Raw genomic sequence first — 23638 nt, 5'->3', positions numbered from 1 at the left:
AAAAAATGTTCTAAATCACTCTTGATTAGAGAAATGCAAATGAAAACAATGCTGAGATTGGCCAATATGGCAGTAAAGGAATGTGATAAATGTTGGAGGGGGTGTGGCAAAATTAATGCATTGCTGGTGGAATTGTGAGTTGGTCCAACCATTCTGGAAGATAATTTGGAACTATGCCCCAAAGGCTATCAAACTGTGATACCACTACTAGGTCTGTGTCCCAAAGAGATTTTAAAACAAAGGGGGAAAGGACCTACTTGTACAAAAATATTTATGGCTGTTCTTTTTGTGGTGGGAAAGAATTGGAAATCGAGGGGATGTCCATCAGTTGGGAAATGGATGAACAGATTGTGTTATGATGGTGATAAAATACTATTGTGCCGTAAGGAATGATGAACAGGAAGATTTCAGAAAGAGCTGAAAAGACCTCCATGAACTGATGCAGAGTGAAATAAGCAGAACTGATTGAGACAGGCACAATAGGAACAAGACCCTCATACTCTGAAATCTTGTATTTCTCACCAGTTAAACATAAACTGCTGCATTAGTTAAGCATAAACTGAAAAATCCGTATTGTTGATCAGTTATCATCAATCATCTCTACTGGATCTGTAATATTCTATTCTGTGCATCAGCTTTGTGCCTAATCTTTTTATTAATTACTCATCTTATTCTACATTTACTTTATTTCAGAACTTCAAGATAAAATTGATTGCCTATACTGGTCCTCCAAGGTACCGCATTCCCCTCCCCTAATATTCTCATTCCAGAAGGCCAGTGAGACAATAATGGCAAAGTAGGCAGTGGGGGAACAAGGGACTTGCTCTCTGGGGACTGGCATTGCAGAAGAGCCTCTCAAACCTGCACATGCTTCTTACTCTCTGTGATGTCAAACTCCAAAATACCTCTCCACCTGAATTTGGCCAAGTCCATTTTCTAGGGTTTCCAGGAAAGGTGAGGACTTCTCTGGAATGGGAGATGAATATTCCCCAGAACCTAGTAAATGTGCCAACCCTGATCCACAAAGAGTAGAAGCTGCCACTCTACAGCTGGAGCTGCTACTCCACACATGGAGCTGCTAGTCTGCACCGGAGGCTGCTACTCCACACCTGGAGGGCTGCTATTCCATCTACTCCAGAGAGGCTGCTCTACTAGTCCCTGGGCTTAGACATCAACCCTATGGCTACCTGACTAGCCCTTAGACTATTCTACTAGTTATTAGGCTATTATACCACCATAAAGCTCTTCTTCAAATAAAGTTCTTTTCTTACTTCTGGATTGAACAGAGTTTGAGTCTCCCATTCTTGGGGAAAGACCCTGCCTCAAATTTTGGTGTGTTTCTCCACAACAGAACCAGGAAAACGTTGCACACAATAATGGTGATACTGTGGAATGATCAACTAGACTTAGCTACTCTCAGCAATCCAGTGATCCAGGGTAATTCTAAGGGACTTAGGACAAAGAATGCCATCCACCTCCAGAGAAAGAACTGGTAGAGTAGGAATGCAGATCAAAGTCTATTCGTTTTCACTTAGTTTATTTGGGGGTTTGGGATTTATATGATTATTCTCTTACAAAAGTGAACAATATGCACTTAGTCATTAAAATTATTTTTTAAATCATCTACTGTGTGCCAGACATTGTACTCAGGTTGGGGCTTCAAATAAAATGAATGAAACAGTCACTGCTTAGAAAGGAATTATATTCTTTTGAAGATTATATTTTTCCAATAAAAACATCTTTCAAAATGCTATTAAAAAAACAAAAGTGAACAATATGGAAATATGTTTTGCATGATAACTCATATATAACCCAGATCAAATTGCTGACCATCTCTAGGAAGGGGGAATGAAAGGAGGAAGGGATACAATTTGAATAATATAACTTTGGAAAACTTATGTGGAAAATTGTTATTCTATGTAATTGGTAAAATAAAATATCTTTGCCAAAAAAAGTTAAAATCTAGCTTGAAAAAAAAAAGAAATAGGGGGCAGCTGGGTAGCTCAGTGGATTGAGAACCAGGCCTAGAGATGGGAGGTCCTGGGTTCAAATCTGGCCTCAGACACTTCCCAGCTGTGTGACCCTGGGCAAGTCACTTAACTCCCATTGCCTATCCCTTACCATTCTTCTGCCTTAAAACCAATACACAGTATTGATTCCAAGATGAAAGGTAAGAATTTTAAAAAAAGAAATATTAGTTTGGCAGCTGTACAGAGGATGTATTATTTGAACAGAGAGATACTGAAAGTAAAGAGATTAATTAGAAGCCCATTACAATAATTGTGCAGGTGAGAGGTAATGAAAGCTCAAACTAAGATGGTAATCATATGAGTGAAGAGAACAAGAGAGATGGAAGACAAATTACTGCAGGAGAGTAAATAAGACTTGGCAACTGAATGGATGTGAGGAGTAGAGAAAGAGAGGATAACTCCAAGATTAGAACTCAGGTGACAGGAAGATCATGGTGGCCTCAGTAGAAAAAGAGACATGAGGGGGAAAGGAATGTTTTTGAGAGAAAGCTAATTAATTCTGTTTTGTTTTTTGAGATGTCTTCATGGGCTAGGCCTGATTTGGACCAATTCTTTGTCAGTTAATATTGGACGCTGGGATGAAATGAGATGCTTGCAGGTAATTCAATATTTATTAAAAGAAAAATATTCAACAAGGATATCACTGAGAACACTCCCAGTTGGATCAGCTAAGCAAAGCATCCCTGCTTCTGAGTTGCCCATTGTGGTCTCCCAGCCAGACATCAGAGTTTTTCATAACTGTTTCCAACTCAGGTAACTGGAGCCATGTCAAGAGCCTGAAGCTTTGTCCTCAAGCCACTTATAGCAAAAGGATGTTTCAATACCTTTAAGGAAAAATAAGCTTGCTTGGGATTAGGGGTATGAGCTATTGGCCCCATCAAATGCCTTTTGAAAGCCATTTGGAATGTTTAATAAATGCTTATTTCCTACCTTCTTTTTTTCCTTCTTTTAATAGGTAGATGTGGAGATGTGGAACTGAAATTCAGGAGAGAAAATACAGCTATCCGTATGTAGATCTATGTGTCATCTACATGGAGATACTGATTGAAACCATGGCAGATGATAAAGTCATTCATAAAGCAAAGAGGGAAGAGAAAATAGGGAACAGGACGGAACCCTGGCGTATATGCATGTGTAGGGAGTGCAACAGTGATGATCTAGCAAAGAAGATCAATGTGATAGAGACAGTCAGTTTACTTCTTTATTTCACCAAGAAAGAGTGGCTAGAAAGGTAGGAAGGAAAACAAGGGAACAGTGTTGGGAAGATCCAAAGAGGAAATTGCTAAATGGTCAAAGGATATGAATAGGCAGTTTTCAAAGGAAGAAAACTAAGCTATCAATAACCATATGAAAAACTACTCCAAATCAGTCAAAGGATATGAACAGGCACTTTTCAAAGGAAATCCAAGTTATCAATAGCCACATGAAAAATTCTCCAGATCACTCATATTTAGAGAAATGAGATAAAAAGAATTCAAGTTCCACCTTGTACCCATCAGATCGACAATTATGACAAAAATGACAAATGTAGATGTACAGTAGAAAAACAGGAACATTGAGGTAGCTATGAATTGATCCAGCCAGCCTAGAGAGGAATTTGCAACCATGCCCCACAAATTTACTAAATTGTACATGTCCTTTGACAAAGTGTTAAGAAAATGCATTGTTGTTGAGTTGTTTTTCAGATGTATCTGACTCTTTGTGACCCCATTTTGGGTTTTTTGGGCAAAAAATACTGGAGTGGTTTGCTATTTCCTTCTTTAGCTCATTTACAGATGAGGAAACTGAGGCAAAGAGGGTTAAATGACTTGCCCAGAGTCACCTCGCCAGTGTCTGAAGCCAGATTTGAACTCAGGAAGATGAGTCTTTCTGGCTTCAAACCTGGCCCACTGTGTCACCTAAGCAGTAGAGGGTGCATAATTTTTCAGGGTAGATAGTTTTATTGTTTCTTTCTTTAATTTCAATGTTATTAATTTTTAATAAAAATTTATTCATTACAGGTGTTTTTCTTTTCTTTTAATTGGATTTCATTTATTTTTATATCACCCTTACTTCCCAATATATATCCTTTCACCATCCAGAAAACCATCCCTGATAACAAAGAAGAAAAAAGGGGCAAAAAAAAAGCACTGCAGCAAACCTAGACAATACATGAGCCACCTGATATTATAGACAGCATTCCATATCTGTATTTTATCCATATTCCCTTTCATGAAGAAAAGGAAGCACATTATCTTGTTTCTTATCGTGCCCAAGCTTCATTACTATAATTAGATTATTTTAGTTTTGATTTGCTGTTGTTGTTCTTAATACATAATAGCTGGTGTGTATATAGCACTTTGAAGATTTTCAAAGTGCTTTACAAATACTTCACTTTATCCTCACAACAGCCCTGGGAGGTAAATGCTATTATTATCCCCACTTTACAAAAAGAGAAATTGAGGCAGAAAGAAGTAATATGAGTTGCTTTCTTCTCTCAGTCTTTTTTTTTAATCCTTACTTACCTTCCATCTTAGAATCAATATTATGTATTGGTTCCAAGGCAGAAGAATGGCAAGGGTGAGGCAATGGGCATTAAGTGACTTGCCCAGGAAAGACCTCCCCCCCCCCCCGAATTTGTCAGTAAAAGCAAGAGAAGAAAATGATAAATTGAGGGGACAATGGGCTCAAGGGGAAATGTTTTGTTTTTTAGGGTAGGTGATATCTAGGCATGTTTTTAAGCATTAGGGGAGAAGCAAGAGAAGAAGAACAGATAAAAAATTAGGGAATCAGAATGGATGACTGAAGGGATATTCTCCTAGAAGAGATGGTAAAGGATTGCATTAAGGGCACAAGTAGAGGGCATCAGATTCTTTGAAAATGGTCACCTCTCTATCAGAGATGAGCAAAAGATGAGAGAAAGGACAATGATGTTAAAATGATTTGCAGTGTTTGAGTTGAAAAGAGGGAGCATGTGACCTGCCACCTCAATTTATTTATGATTTATTTATATCCTTTTCTAATCATATTTTGCATGGGTATCTTTTCCATCATTTCTTACATTCAAGTCATCAGGAACAATATGACGTAGCCTTCTGATTGATACCCACCAATCACCTCTCCCATGTTGTTGGTTTATCTACAACTTTGAAATTCTTCTGTCCACAACATAGAGCATCCCTGGAAGAATATTGGTATTAAAAGATGAGTTTTGTGTCAAGGAGCAGCTCAAGATTGTACATACTTAATAGAAATACAGTCCATCCTGTTCTCTGCCTTTTATCCAATTCTAGACCCAGCTCATTATTTATTGCATATCCAAGAAAAAAAATCTTTCTCTCCATACACAGACACATACAGACACACACACATGTATTTTATCCGATAGAATAACTCATATCTATATATTAATTTATATGTATAAACAGCTATACATACACATGACATTCATGTATATATGACATGTCCATACAATTACATAGAAGCTAGATATGAAGTTTATTTGGACAAAAGACATTTTGTCATCTTGCTTTTTACTTTTTAAATTTTTTCTTTTTTATTATTTTAATTTTTTGCTTCTTTCTTAATGTAAATTGTTAGACTAAAATGTTGAGTTATTTTTCTACCTATTGAGGAGGATTTCATTGAGAATGCTCTGTAGTATTCTCGGGGTTGATGCAATAATCACATTAAAATAATAAACTGCATTTATATATCATCTATAGTGCCAGGCACTATTGTGTTGAATCAAATAAAATTAATTTTTTAAAGTTACTAAATTCTAGTGACTTTCTATCATAATGAATTTTCTCAGTCAAGAAATACTAATTTTTAATGGTTATGTGGGACTGCAAAATTATTCATGTTAAAATGAAGCCTTTAGGGGGCAGCTGGGTAGCTCAGTGGATTGAGAGCCAGGCCTAGAGATGGGAGGTCCTAGGTTCAAATCTGACCTCAGACACTTCCCAGCTGTGTGACCCTGGGCAAGTCACTTGACCCTGTGATAGAGGCTGGCACTAGAGAAAAAGTGCCAGACGGAAGAGTATATGAAATTGATCACCTTGACGGGGGAGGGGTCCCAGGAGTAAATTTCCTGAGGAGAGAAGACTCTGGCTGGGAAAGCAGTGAGGGTCTTTAGGTCTTGAGATGTCGAAGAGAGAGGGTGGATAAAGACTTTCAGCTGAGGGTTACCCATTTTTCCTGCTGGTGCCTGGAAATCCTTCCCCCCATCACTTCCCAACTTTCTGAAGAGAAACCTGAGCAGACTTTATCTCAGCTCCTGTTGCCCAGGGGTGAGTCAACCTGACTTTCTCTCAGAGGGCTCAGGCTGCCAAGGCCTAAGTTCCCCCCAAACTCGAGGAGGGAGGAAAAGGGTTTAGATAGAGACAGGGACCACCTTTTCCCCTCTTTCCTTTCCCCATTCTTCCCTGCCTGTTATTCCGTTTGTATTATCTGATTGAGTTAACATTAAAGTTATCTGTTTCCCAAGCTGAGTGTGAGTGAATGGATCAAGGGGAGACCCTTTGGTCTCGAGTAGTGGAGGAGGGACAAGAGGGACAAGAGTAAATTGGGGAGAGCAGCTTTAGCTAAGGAGGGAAGGCGGAAGGGGGAAAATCTTCATCCTCTCCTCTCTCTTAGCCAATCTGTTACATCTGCTGTCTCATTTTGTGGGAAGTGGGGTTCCCCTCTCTTTCTTTCTCTCCATACCTCGGGGTCCAAGCCTCCCCTTGGGGGGTACATCTTTTCCCTCTTTTTAAAACATTTTTTTTGAAACAACACTCATTGCCTAGTCCTTACCACTCTTCTGCCTTGGAACCAATACATAGTAGATGGAAGGTAAGGGTTAAAAAATAAATAAAATAAAATGATGCCTTTATACACAAAAAAGACCACTTTGATGAGCCATAAAGTCAGCTTCAGCTTTAAAATTCTTTTTTCTCTGTGCAAAACATCTCCATTTCTTCAATTTGTTTCTCATATGATGTGTTTTCAGACCCTTCACTATTATGCTTATCCTCAAGTTTATCAGTGTCTCTTTTAAACTGTGGCACCCAGAATGGGACATGATGCTTTAAATGTAGTCTGATTAGTGCAGATACACAAAGCTTCTTAGCAATCTTGTTCTGGATCTTTTTTTTTTTTAACCCTTAACTCCTGCCTTAGAATCAACTCTGAGAATACTGTGTATTGGTTCCAAGGCTGAAGTGGTAAGGGCTAGGCAGTGGGGGTCAAGTGACTTGTCCAGGATCACACAGCTAGAAGTGTCTGAGGCCATATTTGAATCCAGTATCTCCTGTCTCTAGGCATGGCTCTTAATCCACTGAGCCACCCAGCTGTCCCACCTTAGAAATACTACTTATAAATATTATCTGACTTAACTCTCAGATACAGGTATGAGGTTTAGGGCCAGTAATCTGGTTTGGGGAAGGGTACCCAAACTCAGGGCAGGCAAAGCCAGACCCTGAGCTAATAAACACAGACAAAATATATAAACACTGAACAGGTTAGATTTAATTCAAAAAGGAAAGTTGGAAAGGGTATTTGGGGTTTTCTAATTTAATTCAATCTATCTATCCCACCAGATCTAATAATCCCTGCAAAGGGATTTCTTCTTAGAAATTCCCTACTCTATTTCTCCCTAACTCAACTCTACAATCCCTTATCTTAACTAACCCTCAACTATACTCCCTCTTTGATAGAATTAAGGAAAAAGGATCTGTGTAAGGATGTGCTAAGTCTAGGGAAGGTCTTAGATCCACAAGGATTCAGACTTGATCTCACAATCTTGTGGCTGGATCAGGTTCACCAGGGATAGCCTTGATGTCACACAGCAAAACAGGAAATCAAGGAAACCAGGGAAAGGATAGACTCTAAGAAAAACTACAGCCCCAGAGATTTTTCCAGAGACCCCAACTATCTTTCTCTCAGCTTAAACCTCTTCCAAAGTTCTAGAATCTTCCTGCTGATGTCATGCCACTTCCTTGCAAAATGTCATTACTTTCCTTACAACAATGTGAAGTTAAAAACCTCCTAAGATAGGTTATTTTTTGGGAACTACTGTCAAGCCAAGTTTTTCCAAATTTGATCCAATTCAGTGAACATGTGTTAAGCATCTACTATGTGTCAGCTACCATAAGCGGGCATTTCTTTTGAATTTAAACATAGATTTATCCCTAGCACATTTCCTCTTAGTTTTGTTATAGCAGAACTCTTTTTCCTCTCTCTGTCCCCAGCAACCAGCATAATGTCATGTTAGATATTTGAAAAAGTTTGTAGTGATTACTTGTTGAATTTGAATCTTGATATGACCTTTTTGGATCTTAATTTTAAACATCTGATCCACACCTTTCACTTTTGTTACTAGGTTGGATCACTCCCATGTCTTCTCTTCTGCTTAAACAATCCCAGGTCTTCTGTGTATTTCATTAGTGGGGAGAACTCAGCCTATCCCATATGTGAAATGCATTTCTCCTATTTGGATTTGTAAGTTGGACTAATAGATTTTGGAAGGAGCACTTAATGACTGCAAATCTCAGCCTTAATGCATAAATCATGTTACTAACTATGAATTGCCCATGTGTGCATACCAATGGACTTTCTAACTCCTGAACCAGCTCCTGAATATAGCTAGTGACATTACCTCTTCCTGTCTGTCATTTGTGTTGTGATTTTTCCCCCAAAGGACTTTTCTATTGATGGTTTTGTTTTGTGTTTACTGGACAGAGAAAGTGCTACCTAAAGCCACACAGTGAGCCCCTGCTTTCTTGTTCTGCTGGTCTGCCTTATTCTTTTCCCCTGTGTTGACATTTAGGCCATGGAACCCTCTTGCTTCAGTTTTGCCAAAATTCAGAAGTGAACAGCAAGAAGTGAGAGGTAGACAGATAGTGTAGAAGAATGGAGGCTAGACTTGGAGTCAGAAAGACCCGAGTTCAAATTTTGCTTCTGACTAGCCTTGCTTTCCTTATCAGCAAAATGATGATAAGATTTCTTTGCAGCACTCATTTTACAGGGTTTTTGGTTATAATATACATTTGATGTCTTACAATCTCTAAAGAGACAAACAAATTCCAGTTATTACCCAAGAAAATTAGAGAAAGAAAAACTCAATCTATGTTGAGTGTATTATGTATGAAGGGGTAGATGCTGATAATCTAGAGAGTGCTAAATGCAGGCATCTGGAAGTGGCAGAAAAAGGAGCTAAATCAATGGAGGGTGGGGAAAATGGGCAAACAGAATTGTTCCTCATGTGTGATTAATGCAAACACATGCTGAAGCATTTAAACCCAAAACAGGGAAAAGAGGAGCCATTGTCTCTTCCCCGCCCCCCAAAGAAAACAAGAAATCACCCACACACACAGAGGTTGAAGATCTTTGTTAACTGTTTTCTCTCCACATTCTGTTTCAATCTGAATGATGAGGCCAAACAGAAAAAAGGCATTTCACATCTGGGATAGTTTGAGTTGAGTCAACTGATGAAATATACAGAAAATAGAACTTATGAAGAAACATTAAAGGAAATGGGATTCTTTAGCTTGGAGTACTGAAGACCAAAGGTTTGTATGATATATAATACTTGCTTTTAGGCAGATGAAAGGTGTTAGAGATAAAGAATAGATGGAAGGAGATGATTTAAATAATAGAATACATAGAAATGTTAAATGAAATTGCAATGGTTTAACCTAAGAGATCTGTCTTTAAGAAGATAAAAGGTATTGATCAGCCTGCATTCCATCTCACCTAAAGATAGAGCATGAGGCAGCAGGAATAACTTGGTTTTGATGTGAAGAAGTTCTTTATTAAGTATAAGAAAAAAGAGATTATGGAATCTCATAAAATATCCAAAGAATTTCACTGTGATCGTTTTGCAGGCAAAGGTTGTCACATGCCTCCTCTGAGGTATGGGGTCCACATCCATAAAATGATGGGCTTGTGCTAGATGATCTCTCAAGGCTTTGGCAATCTGTGATTTGACTTCTGGATGGTTTCTGAAGGACTCTTCCAGGTTTATGTTCCAGAACTGGCTTACAGTTTCATTATGAGGCACTTATCCTTTCTGAGACCTTTCCTGGCCATTAGATGGATCCCTCAGTAGTGAGATAATCAATGAAAGACTTTGGTGAAAATACATTTGGCAGAAAAAGAAGGATGGAAAATAAGGGCAATTGGCTGGGTTCAGAGGAAGCTGGAAGCTATTAAAGGGGAACTATAGAACACCCAGAGACTGTGAGTTGAGCCAATTATTTGCCAGGATTGCCCTTTTCCTGTGAAGGTTGTTTGGATGACATAGCAAAGGATTGTGGAGAGAAGAACAGCTCTGGGTTTTTTTCCTAATCACGTTTTATCTGAGTTAGTAGATGACTTCCATTTCTAGATCAAAGCATCTAGTATATACTATATGTAGAATGGTTTAGATTTTGTTAATCTCTTTGATTTTTCTCTATTTCTATTTTGGTGTTTGTTAGTTGGGACTTTTTGATTTGTTGCCTTTCTAGTGTTTTCAGCTGCATGCCTAATTCATCTCTGTTCTTTTGCCTTTTCTCTCTTTTGATGAATGTATTTAGAGATGTAAATTTTACCCCATGGAGTGCTTTAACTGTATCCCAAAAGTTTTGGCATGTTGTCTCATTGTTGTAATATTTCTTTGATGAGATTTTCTATTGTTTCTATAATTGTTCTTTCACCCACCATTTTTTATGCAGTGTAGAATGGGATGGTTAACCACCAAGGGTAACTAAGTCCATGGGAATCCAGTACTTTGCCTCAATTAAGATTTTCTATGTTTTTGTACTCCTCCTGAATATCATTAACTAGGAAATCTTTTCATGAGTCTTTTATTTCTCCTTCCCCACCTTATAAGTCTTGGGTTTTTTTGTCTTGTTTTGTACATCCATGATAAAATCAGTTCTAATGGAATTGCCTAGAATAAGCAAGCACTACCATATAGTCAAATATTTAAAATGGGGGTCGGGATAGTTTAAAATTTAAAGTCAACAAATATATAATGTATCCCTGCCAAGCACTCTGTTAGGTATTAAGGATACAGAGAAAAAACAAGCCTCTGCCCTCAAAGAACTAGTACTCTACTGAAAAGAATAAGCCATGTAAACACATAAGTATAAGCAAGATCTTCATTTGAAGAGGGAGAAAACATTAACATCTGGGTGATCGAAGAAGTTTTGTGGAGAGAATGACATCCATGGGGACTGCAGAAGGAAGATGAGGACTCTGAGAACTATAAATGAAGAAGAAGCAAATCCCAGACATTGAAGATAAGCTACTGTGGGCAGGAGATTTTTTTTTTAATGGAATTCTATTGGTGGAGAGAACACCTAGTGAGGAACTACTTTCAGAAGTTCATTACTTTCTCTGTAACTTATAGTCTTAAAGGTGGTATTTGGATTTGAATTTTAAAAGATAGGAATTCAAGTGGAGAAAATGGTGGGATAGGCATCCTAAACAAAGGCACCACGGTAGGGAGTACAAGGCAGTGCTGAGTTTACTTGAGAGACAAGAGTGGCAAATAGAAAGTTCATGCAGGATATAGTGTGAGACAAGACTGGAAAGAGAACCAAATAAAGTACCAAATAAAGCAAGTTTAATGTTCTTTTTTTTAATTAATGTTCTTGATAGGTAATAATCAATGAAGATTTTTTGAGCACAGGAGCGAGAATGACTTTTTATTGTTGTTTAGACATTTCAGTCATGTCCAACTCTTCATTTGTTTTTGTTTGTTTGTTTTTAAAGTTTATTTATTTAATTAATAAATTTAGAATATTTTTCCATGGTTATATGAATCATGTTCTTTCCCTCCCCTCCTCTCACCCACCCCTCCTGTAGCCAAGGAGCAATTCCACTGGGTTTTACATGTGTCATTGATCAAGACCTATTTCCATGTTGTTAATGTTTGCATTAGGGTGATCATTTAGAGTCTACATTCTCAATCATATCTCCATTGAACCATATGATCAAGCAGTTGTTTTTCTTCTGTGTTTCTACTTCCACAGTTCTTTCTCTGGATGTGGATAGCATTCTTTCTCATAAGTCTTGGAGTTTTCTTAGAAAAGATCCGGGAATGGCTTGCCATTTCCTCCTCAAGCTTATTTTACAGATGAGAAATTGAGGCATAGCTACATGACTTGCACAGATCACACAGCTAGTAAGTGTCTTAAGCCAGATTTGAGCTCAAGAAGATGTCTTCTTGACTCCAGGTCTGGTGTTCTGTCCACTGTACCACCTCAATGCCCAAAATATGGCTAGATCATTAAAGGAAGTAAGTCTAGCAAATGTATGGGAGATGGATTAGTGTTAGGAAAGAGTAAAGCTAGAAAGACCCATTATGAGTCTACTGCAACAGTCCAGTTTGGTGGTAATGATGGCTTATTCTAGGGTGGTAGAATTAAGATTAGAAAGAGGCACCTATATGAAAGTTCTTCCTTCTCCCATTCTCCTTATTCTCAATCTCCTCTCATCCCTTGATAGTATCTTCCACTTTCTTCTAGTCTCTGAGATGATTCTTCTCCTTAACAAGGTCAACTTCTCTTCACATGCCCTTGATTCTATCCCATCCCATTTTCTTCTGTCATCTTTCTATCATACCCCTTCTCTCTGTAATCATTAGTTTTTTCTTAGTGGTTCCTTCCCTACTTTCTTTAAATATGTCCAAGTCTCCTCCATTAAAAAAAAAAAAACAACCCTTCTCTAGATATTACTGTCCTCAAGCTATTGCATTATATTTGTCTTCCTTTTCTGGGCCAAAATTCCTAAAGAAAATGATCTCTACTTGTTATCTCTACTTTTTTGCCACTCAGTCTCTTCTCAACTCATAAGCACAATGGCTTCCAGCCTCATCATTTGACGGTATTTGCTTTTTGCCAAGTTACAATCTCATGGAAATTTAAAAAAATTATTTCTAAGTTTTTATTGATATTTTCTGGTTTTTTTACATAACCATAGTATCCCAAATATTACTCTTTCTCCCCTCAGCCATCCTATATGACAACTATCTAATCCATCTGCTACAGAGTTCCAAATCTCAGATTTGACCATGTTACTCCTTTACTCTATAAACTCTATAGGCTGCCTGTTACCTGTAAGGGTAAACATAAATTCCATTATTTGACTTTTAAAGTTCTTCATAATCTGACCTAATATAAAAAGGCTATTTTTATAAGATATTATTATTTCCCTCTTTTTTTTACTCAAGCATCCAGGTAAATTTCTTCACCAGGCTCCCTTTGGTGGAATGGAACAATTCCTACTTTCAAGGAGCTTACATTCTAAGGAACAGAGACAATGCAGAGTAGAATGGTGTCTAGGAAAAGGAATTTTTCTCTGGGGAGACATAGGATTGGGTGAACTGATCAAGGAACAATGGTAGAATAGTATTAATTTAATTACTGTGCCCAGAGCAAAAGATGAATGGAGAACAAACTTAGGTGGCATCTGGGCAGATGACCAGGATAGCTGCCTAGTTGGGATAGAAACATAGTCCGGTGTAGAGCCAGTGAGACATAGTGGACCATGTGAGTTTATACTCATTTACTCTTTACTACCAATCAATGAAGGCTTAAAACATGGGAGACTTGAATGAATGGTATTATTGCTAATAGAGTGAAATCCGGAGGATGTCTAGTTTTAGAAGGAAAGATACTGTTTGGTTTTGTGTAGCTGAATTTGAAATGCTAATGGCATATCTGAATAGTTATTTCCCAGAGAAATTCAGAGATTCAGTTGTGGAACCTAGAAGAAATGTCAAAGTTAGAGATATTGACTTGAGAAGTCATCTTTTATAAGGACTTATGACAAAGAATACTGTCTACCACCAGAGAAAGAACTGTCGTAGTTGGAATGGAGATGAAAGCATATGGTTTTTCACATTAGTTTATTTATGTCTTTATTTGGGGGTTTTGGTTTTATATGAGTATTCTCTTATAACAATGACCAATATGGAAGTATGTTTTATATGCTTATACATGTATATCCCAGATCAAACTACTTACTGTCTCTGAGAAGGGGAGAGAAGGGAGGGAGGGAGACAATTTGAATCTTATAATTTTGGAAATATTGTTATATTATGTATTATGTGTAACATATTATATAACATATAATATATTACAAATTTCAAAATATTGAAAATTTTTATTACATGTAATTGGGAAAATAAAATATCAAACAAAATCTTAAAAATATATCTTAAACCAAAAAAAAAGAAATTATCTTTATAGAAGTGGTATCTAAAGGGAGTGGGGGTGAGATTGTCAAAGGAGAGGACGTAGAGAGAAGGAAAAAAAACCCAAAGACCAGTATGTGGAGAACAGCCACCTGAAGGGACTGGAAATAGGATAAAGAGTCAGAAATTGATTCATAAATCAATCAAAAAGTAATTATTAAGCAAGTGATATATGTCAGACTTGGTGCTAAGCACTGAGGATAGAAAGTCAAAACCAAAACAAGAAGCCTTTAAGAAGCTTGTAATCGGAAAAAAAAAAGAAGCTTGTAGTCGAATGTAGAAGGCATCCCTTTTTGGTTGAGGGAGGACATGGAAGGTAGTTATAGTCTGCGAAGTCAGAGGTTTAATGAATGGGAACCACAGGGAAGTCCACTGTTTTGATGGTAGTTCTTCTTCTTCTTCTTCTTCTTCTTCTTCTTCTTCTTCTTCTTCTTCTTCTTCTTCTTCTTCTTCTTCTTCTTCTTCTTCTTCTTCTTCTTCTTCTTCTTCTTCTTCTTCTTCTTCTTCTTCTTCTCTTCTTCTTCTTCTTCTTCTTCTTCTTCTTCTTCTTCTTCATTCTTCTTCTTTCTTCTTCTTCTTCTTCTTCTTCTTCTTCTTCTTCTTCTTCTTCTTCTTCTTCTCTTCTTCTTCTTCTTCTTCTTCTTCTTCTTCTTCCTTCTTCTTCCTTCTTCTTCTTTCTTCTTCTTCTTCTTCCTTCTTCTTCTTCTTCTTCTTCTTCTTCTTCTTCTTCTTCTTCTTCTTCTTCTTCTTCTTCTCTTCTCTTCTTCTTCTTTCTCCTCCTTCTTCTTTCCTCCTGCTCTTCCTCCTCCTCCTCCTCCTTCTTCTTCTGTTTGTTGGTTACATTAAAATTCCCAAGTAACTCTCTCTGTCCCTCCCCACCCCTGGATTGGAGAAGCATCATTTGACAAAAGAAAAAAATGTATATTTAACTATATCTTTCATATTTCCATTTAGTAGTTCTTCCTCTGGAGGTAGATGTTCACAAGTCATTCTTCACAATATTTCTCTAGCTTTACAGAGTGTTGTCTTGTTTGCTCTTTTCACTTTCATACTTTCATGTAGATCTTCCCATGGTTCTTTTTTTAAACTTTTACCTTCTGTTTTAGAGAAGACACAGTGTCACTTCTAGGGGATAAAAGCAGCAAGACCTAGTTAATTGGGATTAAGTAACTTGCACAGGATCACATAGCTAGCAAGTGTCTGAGGCCAAATTTGAACCCAGAACCTCTCATCTCCAGGTTTGGCTCTCTATCCACTAAGCCACCTAGATGCCTCTCTTCCCATGGTTTTTTAAAAATTAATTTGCCCATCATTTCTTATCATAATCACATGCCACAACTTATTTAGGAATACAATTGTTTATTTTTATTTTTTTAAGTGTTATTCATAATAACAAAATTTCACATAAAATTTCTGAATTTATATGATCCAAATTGTCTCCCTCCCTCCTTCCCTTCCCCCTTCAGGAGCTGGCAAGTAATTTTATCTGCGTTATATATGTATTATCATGCAAAACATATTTCCATATCTACCATTCATTTTTAAGTGATTAATCTTATAAAACCAAACCCCACAAACACTACCTGAATAAATAAGCGATAAATCATATGCTTCCATCTGCATTGCTTCTTCCTCTGGAGATGATCAGCATACTTTTTCATAAGTTCCACAGAACTGCAGAAATACAACTCTTAAATCGGGAAATGGAAAACTGGGGGTGAAGGGGGAGTAGGTACCCTCCTAGTGTATTGAGTGAAACAACTTATATACAAATGATTAGATACAAAATGTGTACAAAGAAATATGTTGGGCCCTGGAGAGACAAGCTGGAGGAGGAGTGAAGATGCCCAGATCCAGGAGATGGAATGTCTTGTTTGAGTACAGCAAGGAAGTCAGTGTCATTGGACTACAGAGTACATGGTATGGGTTTAAATCTGGCCTCAGATACTTCCTAGCTGTGTGACCCTAGGCAAGTCACTTAATCTCCATTGCCTAGCCCCTTACTCCTCTTCTATTTTAGACCCAATATACAGTATTAATTCTAAGACAGAAGGTGAGGGCTGAAAAAAGGAAGAGTACATGGTGGGATGGAAGGGGTAAGAAATCTGGAAACTTCTTTCCACAGAGATGCTCAATAAATTCTTCTTGGTTGACAGAGAAAAAAATAAAATAATGTTGAGTAAAAAAAAAAGAAAGAAAGAAATCTGGAAAGGTGTTGGAGGGGGAGGGGGAACAGGTTAAGAAGGACTTTGAGTGCCAAACAAGATTTTGTCTTTGATCCTGGAGGTGATAGGGAGCCACCAGGGTTTATTGAGTTGGAGTGTGTGTGTATGAGTGTGACATGATTGATCCTGTGCTTTGAAGGATGAGTAGAAGAGGTAGGGAAAGCCTGATGGCTGGCAGACTACCCAGAAGGTCATTGCAGTAGACCCATATGTGGTGGTAAGAGCTTTTACCAGGGTGATAGCAGTGTCAGAGGAGAGGAGGCATGTGTGAGATAGCATGAAGGCAGAAATGACAGGCACTGGCACCAGATTGAAGAGGAGAGGATGAGTTTGTGTGGAATGAAGGGCATATGTGGGAAAGTAGCTGGAGAATAGCAATAATTAGGTGGTCCAGAATGTCTGACAGCATCACGAAGATTCGAGTTCTAATCCTTCAACTTCTTATGCTTAAAACTGCCCTATATACAGAAGAGATGGCCTTGAACTGAGTTTTGAAGCAAGTCAAGGATTCCAAAAGGCAAAGGTTAATGGGTTAGTGGGGGGAGCTGCATCCTAGGTATGGGGGGACAGATAGCCCCTGCAAAGATGTGAAGAAAGGAGATGGAATGGTATGTGTGAATAATGGCAAGGCTGTTTGGGTGAACCATAAAGCAAGTGGAAAGGAGTATTACAGAAGTCTGGAAAGGTAGGCTGGAAGCAGGGTGTAAAAAGGGCTTTAAATACCAAATGGAACACTGTGTAATTGATCCTGGAAGCAAGAGAGAGCAAGAGAAGGAACAGTTGGAAAGGTGAGATGAAAACTAGGTCACTCTGTTCTATGTGAAGCCAAACATGGAAACATCCAGAAGGGGAAGTCGTCGATAGTGTCAAGCATGCTCCAGAGAGGCCAAGGATCCAGCGAGGACTGACAAAGAACATTGGATTTTGTGATGCGGCGGCTTAGTGAGAGTCTTCAGAGGATAGTGGGGAGCAAAATAAGGAAGGAGATGAAAGGGGACCACGAGTGGGGAGGATACAGGAAGTGTTTTAGAGAACTTATTTAGAAAACTTTTTCAACAAATTTGAATGAGCCATTCAAGCAACTAGTATTCTAAAGCATCTACCATGTGCCAGGTATTGTAAAGCACTGAGGAAATAATGACAAATAGTCTTAAAGAACTCACGGTCTAAAATGGGAGGAGAGAGACTGATTTATGAAAGATGCTGTTGCTGCTAATAATGATGACAATAATAATAATAAATGTCATTCAGTTATTTTTTTTCAGTCATGTCTGACTCTTTGTGACCCCATTTGGGATTTTCTTGACAAAGGCACTGGAGGCTCATGGGTAAGTAACTTGCCCAGGGTCACACAGCTAGTACCTGTCAGAAGCCAGATTTGGATTCAGAGAGATGAGCTTCCCTAACTCCATGTCGAGCACTTTATCCACTTCACCACCTAGCTGCCCTGCACTAACAATAAATAACTAACATATATGGTGCTTACTGTGGGAAGTGTGATTATTATCTCATTTGATCCTCACAACAACCCTTCAAAGTAGGTGTTATTAATATCCCCATTTTACAGATGGGGAACTGGAAGTAAACAGAAGTAAAGAGCTGGAGAAAGTGGTTCATTTGCGTTTGAGGATTAGGGGACCCAAGTTTGTTTGTAGGCAGAGGAGAAGACCCCAGAGGGGAGGGTGAGATTAAAGAAGTGGCAGAAGAGAGAAAGACTTCCCGGAGCAAGGACCTAGCAGAGATGGGAGATAATAGAACCAAGGTCAATGACTAGTTTTTGTAAAGAAGTATGGCACCTTCTCCAGGGTGATGACTGCTGTTCGATTTTAAGGAGGAGAGAAAAGGAAGTTCCCATTTGATGGCCCCAGTCTTCTCAGCAAAGTAGGAAGTTACGCATTTGTTGTAAGTATAGTGTGTTGGGGTGCAACTGGGCTTGTGGAGAGGACACTGTTTGATCTTCAGACACGGGAAAATGAATGCTTTTAGCGAACTAGATTTCTCCATCAAGAAAAATCCAAGGGCAAAGCAATTTCCATATACTTGCTTGACCCCCAGTGAGGTGAGCTATTATTAGCATGCAAAGAGATGCAAAAAAAAAATCGAGGTGATATTAGGTGAGAAATGATTGAGGCTAGAGGTGTTTTAAACAGGGCAGCAGAAACAGCATTGTTTCCTCTTAAGGAAAGAGGCAATAGCCATACATTACTGGATGCAAGAAGGTATTTTATTGGCTCCTATCACTCATCTATATAACTAGCAAGGGTGTGGGATTTAATCAATGTCCTGATAACCAACAATTAATGACAGAAACTTTACTTCATGAAATGGAACTATGGGAAGAACATTTGGATTTAGAATAAAAAAAGACCTGTGCTTTAAGTCCCTGCTTCCCTAGTTACTGTCTGTTTTCAGACCAATCATACTCACTCTGGTTGACTTTCCCCAACTGTAGAATGGGCATAAGAATATTTGCATTAACTGCCTAGGATCATTGTGAGGACCAAACAATATAGAACATATAAAAATGCACACAACATCTTTTCAATTGCAATTCCTTTGTGTGTGAAGGTGATGATGGGTTTGTGTTGGTTAGTTCTATATGGGCCATAGGAGAAATTCATGTTTTTTGCTCCCCAAAAGGAAAGAAAGAACTCTATGACTGATTTTGTTACTAAACTGAGATGCTCTTACATTGAAAATATTCTCCACCTCATTTTTTCCTGCAGAAGTTGTGATTCACTATAACATTTGCTGAAATATTTGGTATACTTTGATACTTGGGACAAGGCCAACTAGGAGGCATAGTAGATAGAGTATTGGGCTTGGAACCAAGAAGACTTATTTTCCTGAATTCAAAATTGTCCTCAGATAGTTCCTACCTGTATGACTCTGGGCAAGTGACTTAATCCTATTTGTCTCAGTTTCCTCCTCTGTAAAATGAGCTGAGAAGGAAATGGTAAACCGCTCCAGTATCTCTGCCAAAGAATCCCTCCAAATGATGTCAACGAGGAGTGGGATGTGACTGAAACAACTGAAAAATGACAACACAAGATGTTTTTGTCACAGGCCTTACTCTCAAGGAACTTAAAGCCTTGAAGAAGGATAGACATGTATTCTAATAAATGTCATAGATGGTAGAATGCAGTGGGAATATTGAGAGCTAAAGTATAATGAGAAATTTTAAAAGACCCTCACCTTCTGTCTTAGAATCAATACTGTGCATTGGTTTCAAGGCAAGAGAGCTGTAAGATCTAGGCAACTGGGGTTAAGTGACTTGCTCAGGGTCAAGTAGCTATGAAGTATCTGAGATCATATTTGAATCCAGGACCTCCAGTCTCTACCCTGGCTCTGAAACCACTGAGCCTCCTAGCTGCCTGCTAGGAGGAGTTCTTGAGGGAAGAGAACACTTTCACCTACAGTAGTCAAATCAAGAAAGGCTTCATGGAGAAGGTGGCATATAAATTGACCTCATAAAGGAAGGACTTCAACAGATAGAAACTGGGGTTGGGAGGAATCAATCAATCATCAAGTATTTATCAAGTACTTACTATATGCTAGGGACTGCCTTTAACGATCTGACATTCAAACATGGGAGACAACTCATAATGAAAGTGTGTATACAATATATGCAAAATGAATGCAAGGTACAGAGAAGATGCTTTAGAAACGGGGAGGGGGGAACTACTAGGAAAGACTTCAGGAAGAAAGCAGGAGGAATAGGGAATATAGAGGACAAGAGAGGGCAAGATTGACTACCCTGTGCACTGAGCATGAGCATGGCTGGACAGAAGAGTGCCAGAAAAAGGGAAGCTAGGTGTGGACAATCTAGAAAAGGTAGGAAGGGGCCAGGTTGTAAAAAGCTTTGGGGAAAGGATAATATACTGAGAATAACATGAGATGTGGTAGAAAAGGTAAGTTGTAGTATACTCTGGACACCCTCATTGGTGGTTTCTACTGTGTTAAGTGAGCTGCTGAGGTTTTCTGAGTAGAGGAGTGACTTGATCAGAGCTGTGTATTAAGAAGTTGTTGTTCATCCTTCTTTTCAAAAAGGACTAGTGACATCATTGGGTGATGTCTTGACTCCCTTATCAATTGGATTTAAGTGAGGTAGATCTGTACAAAATTAAGAAGTTAACCGATGTGTGGAAGATTAATTGGAGACAAGAAACCAGGAGGCTATTGCAATGCAGTTGGGCAACTCTTCTGTAATTATTAGTTATAAGATCATAGATCTCCTGCAGAAGGGTCTTCAGGAGCCATAGACTCCAAACCCTTAATTTAACTGAGGAGGAAACTGAAGCTGAGGGTTGCAACTTGGTCAAGGTCACATAAGTAGTGTGTTATCAGAGGAAAAATTTGAATCCAGGGCCTCTCACCCTAAAAGCAACACTTTCCTCTTACTATCATACTACCTCTGTTGTCTTAGGCGATAACTAGGGGTGCTTGCCTAGGGCTATAATCAGTAAGCCTTAGAGGTGGAACAAAAGCCTCAATCTTCTTTACTCTAAGGGCCAGACCTCTATCCAAGGGGCCTCCCAACCCCAAAACAACATATTGGACTTAAAAAAGTTAAAAAACCATTCATAACCCTGGGATTTGTAAAGTAAATAAAGGGTTGCATGATAATACATGTATAAACTAGATTGAATTTCTTGTCAACTCAGAGAGTAGGGAAGAGGGTAGGAAGACAACATGAATCCTATAACTTTGGAAAATGTATGTAGAAATTTATTATTTAAATAAAACAAAGATAAAACATTTAAAAATAAATAAACAAACAGGGACAGCTAGGTGAATAGAAAGCCAGACCTGGAGATGGGAGATCTTGGGTTCAAATGTGATTTGAACATTCCCTAGCAGTGTCACCCTGGGCTCTTCTGCTTTGGAACCAACATTTATTATCATGACCAAGACAGAAGATAAGGGTTTTAAAATAAATAAACAAACAAATAGACAATGCGTTTTAATACCTAACCAGAGTTAACACTTGCAAAAAAAAAAATCCATATATTTTTGTTTAAACCCTTACCTTCCATCTTAGAGTCAATATTGTGTATTGGCTCCAAGGTGGAAGAGCGGTAAAGGCTAGGCTAATGGGGGTTAAGGGACTTACACACAGCTGGGAAGTGTCTGAGGTCGGATTTGAACCTCAAGACCTTCCCATCTCTAGGTCTGGCTCTCTATCCACTGAGCAACCTAGCTGCCCCCCATCCATATGTTTTTATTTTCAAGTAAAGAAAACTTGAGGCCATATCCTTGATATGGTTTTATTAATATTCACCCTTGTAGGAAAAAGGGCAAGAAGGGAACACAAGATATTGAAAGGTTTTCTTAACAAATCCTTGTTAAAGGAGCTCGCCTTTCCTGCCCGCTCTCCACACCCCTGTCCTGGAAGGTGAGGCTCGGGGCTCTGGTATCCAAATAACTGGCAGGCCCCACGGAGCCAGGCATTAGCACTCCACCTCCCCTCGCCCTTCATTCCTTGCGCCAGGAGGATGAACTCACGCTGTGACTCAGCCCCCCGGGGGCTTTACTTTAGCAGATTTAAGGAGACACATTTCACAGCTTACAGCTGCGAGAGGAGGTGATTATCTCCTTTATTAAACAGCTGTGACGCCTGGCATGGTTACACTAGGGTTCACATTCCTGGGAACCCCAGGCTTCGACTCTTTTTAGCCCCCCAACCCCACTTGCCCGAAGGAAGCCCGGTGCTGCAGGCGGGAGGATGCCCGGTGGGGGCGTTGTCACTCCTTTACAGGCCCCGCCCACCCCGCCCGCCGAGAGGGGGAATCCCCGCCCATTCTGTCACCGGCACTGGGGAATCCCCGCCCTCAGCTGGGTCACTCGCTGGGAGGGAGTCCCCGCCCCTAGGTTCGTCCGGAGGCTGGCTGGGAGGGAATCCCCGCCCACCCTAAGAGGCTCGGGGAGTCGGGAGCTCTCTGGGGCTGGGATTGCCGCTAGAGGAGGTTCGGGTCTCCAAACCTCGGCTTTTTCTACGCCCGTCAGGGTGCTAGGTGTGCAGCCGTGGGCTACTAGAGTTAAAGAGAGCTTGGAGTAGAGGCAGCCGGGGCTGCTCTGGGCGGCCCCCCGGTGGTAGTCAGCTCAGCACCGGCACCGCAGGGGCGGCGGCGGCGGCGGCGGCGGCGGTAGCAGCGGCAGCGGCGGCAGCGGCGGCAGCAGCGGCAGCAGCAGCAACAAGAGCAGCTGCAACATCTCGGGGAGCCCGGAGTCCGTACCTCGGCGGGCCTCACCTCGTTGGAGGAGCCGGAGCAGGAGCGTGCGGCGGGCAGGTGAACAGACCCCCGTCCCCTTCTCGTCTGCTCCCCAATCCCAGGTTTTGGGACCGCGTTGGGCAGAGGGAGAGGGGAGGAGGGCAAGGGGACAGGGTCCTTTTCACCGGGCGATTCGTATACAGATGTGCACCTCTGCTCAGTCCGAGGCTGCGGCGCCTATCGCCCCACTTCCCGGGAAAGTTTTTCCGGCTAGCCCCGGGACCAGACTCAGACGGGCCAGTTGATTCCCAGACTTTGCACCAGGGAGCTGGATGCTCTGGAAAAGGGAGAACCCAAGCCCAGTCCTAGAGAAGGCGGGGTTCAGGGTTGGCCGCTGGATGGGGGCGCCAAAGGGGAGATCTTCCAACTCGGAAGGCTCAAACTCCTCCAGCTGCTATTCTGATTTTAAAGAACTTGGCCTATGGGAGGACGAAAAGGGCGAATAAGATTTGCAGCGAGTCTGTCCCTTAATGTTCCCCTCTAAGACAACCAGGAATCCTTGGAGCCCGCAAAAAGGGTCTACCCTTTGAGCACTTCCTTAGAGCTCCAGCTGTCCAAGACTTTAGCTGCAGGTGATACAGTGGGGAGTGGGACCTTCAAGCTAAAGAGCCCCCTTTTACTGCATTTTTCATCCTCTAGGGAAGCGGTGCAGATGTGGAGGGGTGGGTGGGTGGAGGAAAGTCAGCGCACGCCTCTGCAGAGGAGCCCACAAAAGTAGAAGGATATGAGTAAAGAAAGGTGCCTCTTCCAGGCTGGGGATACACCCAAAACAGAGTAAAGGGAAAAGAGAGCCCAGGAAGGTGCATACTTCTGGGTTGTTAGGCTGAGTGTGGAAGTTCATTGAAACCTGTCAGGGGGTGGTGGGGAATGTGTTGATAAGGGCATCTGGGCAGTGTACATGTC

General features: G+C 40.1%; 1 protein-coding gene and 1 pseudogene across 2 annotated transcripts in view; one reads left to right on the top strand and one right to left on the bottom strand.

Moving 5' to 3' along the window:
• Positions 1-21914, bottom strand: part of LOC130458119 (40S ribosomal protein S15a-like) — a 62882-nt pseudogene extending 40968 nt beyond the window's left edge.
• A 460-nt stretch (positions 21915-22374) lies between these two features.
• PDZD2 (PDZ domain containing 2) overlaps positions 22375-23638 on the top strand; it is a 514756-nt gene continuing 513492 nt past the window's right edge. For both annotated transcript variants that reach the window (XM_007487505.3, XM_007487504.3), the window contains exon 1: positions 22375-22753. The gene's annotated coding sequence lies outside the window, so the exon portion shown is untranslated. The remainder of the gene's footprint in view (positions 22754-23638) is intronic.

The sequence above is a fragment of the Monodelphis domestica genome, chromosome 3 (assembly GCF_027887165.1).
Source record: "Monodelphis domestica isolate mMonDom1 chromosome 3, mMonDom1.pri, whole genome shotgun sequence".
In the NCBI taxonomy this organism is placed as follows: domain Eukaryota; kingdom Metazoa; phylum Chordata; class Mammalia; order Didelphimorphia; family Didelphidae; genus Monodelphis; species Monodelphis domestica.
Note: the sequence above shows the minus strand (reverse complement) of the source record. Positions and strands in the feature narration are given on the sequence as shown.